Genomic DNA, 3,334 nt, shown 5'->3' on the forward strand with positions numbered 1-3,334 from the left:
AGAGGAGGCGAGGCAGCAGGGTTCGCACGTAGGAAAAGGAGGGCAGGAGCGGGGCCAGCAGCCTACGTTTTCTGCGCGCGGCTCATTTGTCTTCACGCGCACACACGCGCGAGTGCGTCGGCCTTCTTTTATTCATCGCACACACAATGCCGCGCATGCAGATACCACTTCATCATATTTGAACTTTTCCGTGATGCGCCTTTTTTTTTTTTTTGTGTTCCCACGTTGACAGTCTCAAAAAAAAAGAAAATCAGCATTTTGCTCTTTTTCAGAGTGCTGAGCCGGCATACAAACAAGCGGATGCTCGCACGACGCGTTCAAAGACTGACGCAAAGTAGGAAATTTGCCCAATAAGGCAAAGTCAACAGACAAGACGAGAGTGATGGTTTTGTTTAGCCAACCATCCATTTTGCAAAGCGAGTGTCCTCATTAGAGTGCTTTCTGCTATGACCTGTCAATAAATCCATGGAGCTGTCCGTGGTACTGAAGTAGCAGACATTATTCAACACACCCTCTCCTACACTTATCTTTTCTCAGTAGTATTATACATTTTCTATCTATCTATCTATCTATCTATACACACTGACTGCATAATGCAAAGGCAAGCACATTAATGCATGAGACATTTGAAAATGAGCAAGAGTAACACCATTTTTTTAAGTTATTTTTTTCTTGGCAAATGATCGTTTGATGAATCACATAAGTACTCCAAGTGTGTGAGCGTGTGTATGTTTGTGTAGTCCACGGCTATTATTAGCCATAAGAAGAGGCGTCGAAATGAAAAGCAAAGGGATCTTTGTGAAGCACAGCGTCATGATCAGCACAGAATTTTATTTTATTATCATTATGAATGCGCCTTTTATGTGCTTTAAAAAAACTAATAGTGACTAATAGTAGTGACCACGACGCCATCCGCGCGTTACATCACCACAAGATGATGATGAGAGGGTGGACGGGGCCAGAGGGCTGAGTCATGACACGCTTCCTTTGCTCCCGCCTCTTGATTTTTCTTTTCCTTAAGATGTACTACTTTGAAGACATAAGAATGAGGGGGGGAAGTGAAGAATTAAATAAGTGGTTGAAAACAAGTGGACAAAAGTATACACGTACGTCCGCTTTTGTCCAGAGTGTTGAAATAATACGTACATATTCCACTTAAATAACGTGAGCCGCTGTTATCAAATATTTTTAAAATCTCATATTTTACTGATTATTCCCCTCTGATAAAAATTGATTTTGCATTATTAAACATAATAACGTGCATTTGCAGGCATTAGTTTTGTCCACTTGGGGTCACCATCCTCACGTTTTACTGCGCCTTTGCTGTGTATGGCTTTAGATGGCCTGGTGAGTGACGTGGGTGTCAGCAAAGTGTAGAGCTGTTTGCTTGTTGAGTGACCCGGCCTTGAGTTGCAATGAAATTGTTGGATAAATTGTTGCAGCCGAACCCGTTAATCGCAATGCCATAGACAAAAGTATTAGGACACATTTCGACTAGATACATTCTTGAACCCCTGATCTAAAGGAATGGACAGAATTATTCAGACACAATCCTAGTTACATTAAGTGAATACTTGTCCAAATTCTTTTGTGCATTTATTTTCCCTACGAGACTTCTACATGCTGTGGGAAAAATGATTGGTATCCCACCTATGTTAAGTGAACATGTGTCCCGATACTTTTAGTCAAGTAGACTATACATCCAATGAAAAAATATATCTGGATGCATGTGATTTTATTTTGTGCAGCCACTTGATAAAATATAATAGAGTCATTTCAACATACCATTTTTTTCACTCTATGTGGTCCAAAGGTAATGGGACGCATGCTGACTTTCTCTTGCTGGAATGTGTCCCAATACTTTTGTCTTGTCTATACGGCTTCCTCCCTCTGTTGAACGGTCACAACTTCAGAGAAAAACAAAACATACATTAAAGCACATAGACAACGAGCCTGCGACTCACTGATTGACTACATTAACGGACAAGGAAAACGTTTTATTGATTTAAAAATGCCATTTACAAAGTTGGGAGAGATTTTCCAACAGTGAAAAGTGTGCTTTTGCTGACCTCCAGTGGTTTTTCTGCTGAAGTAGCATAATCTAGCCTGTAATTCAAAAAAATAAATTATAGAAAATTTACTTTTTAATGTTTTGTATACAAATCGTTGTGTCTGGACTGCCTGTATAACCATCAAATGAGCAATTAATCAACTCATTATCTGCCTATTTCTTGTTGAAAATTCTGTAGTCATAATGCAACTTAATTGCTACTTCCTTTAAGTGCATACGTAGGCATAAACAAATTCATCATAGCATGATGAAAAGACTGTAAAAATATGTAATGTTTTTTTTTTTTTATCCTTGGGGTATTTTGTCTTAACACAGCTGAAAACATTTTTAAATGGTGAGGAGGGGAAATCTAGAATGTCTCCCTTAAAAAGTTTGAAAATAACTGGATAAACATGCACACACTGGCGTGCAGTCAAATCCTGACCAATGTCGGCCATGTTCATCGAGCTGGAACAACAACCTGACAGACGCACCATAAATACTTTCTCTCTCTCTCTCTCTCTCTGTTGCAAATCAGGAGGGTCAAATTAATCCACTTGTTTTCTTTGGTTTTCAAACAGAACTGATAAGCGTTTAAGTATTTTCTTTATTTCCTGTTGCTGCGGCTTAGAAGACTCGGGCCTTTTGCCAAGTGCGAGTTTGAAAGACTCATTTGAAGGAAATTCCATCCCGGATGCATTATTCATGAAGACAGTATCATGGTGCACTTTGAAATGTGGCATTGTGCTGCAAGGTTTTAGCTTCTCAATGGAGGAGGATGAAAATGTAAACCCTCACACTCATACAAAGAACTGGACGTTCACTTGTTTTTTGCCCTGGAAAACAAGCCCCACAAAAGAGAATTACTCAAATAAGTCAACTATTTGAGCCTTTAAGTGATTTTTAAAATTTTATTCATTATCATTACTACTGTTACTATTACTTTCTTGGGGATTGTTAGAGGGTAAAATTACAAATGTTTTTTTTTTTTTTTTTTAAATAGTATTTGTTCCATTTCACTTGAGGTTTTATTTTTTTTCCAGACTATTTTCATATACAGTTTTTAAATATGATTGCGATTTCCCTTGCTTATTAGCAATTATGTTGTATGTATATATTTTTTATTGTATACATGTATTATTTTCGATGTATATTTAAAAGAGCTTATGAATATATTCATTTGGAGGAAAATCAGATGGTTCTACAGCCTTTAGACGTCCATTTTAAGTTCGTGGCCATGTGCAGTGCTCTGAATGAAGCCAACTTGGGAAGACTAGTTTTGAA

The sequence above is a fragment of the Filicampus tigris genome, chromosome 19, assembly GCF_054856515.1.
Source record: "Filicampus tigris isolate MCC_2025a chromosome 19, RoL_Ftig_1.0, whole genome shotgun sequence".
NCBI lineage: Eukaryota > Metazoa > Chordata > Actinopteri > Syngnathiformes > Syngnathidae > Filicampus > Filicampus tigris.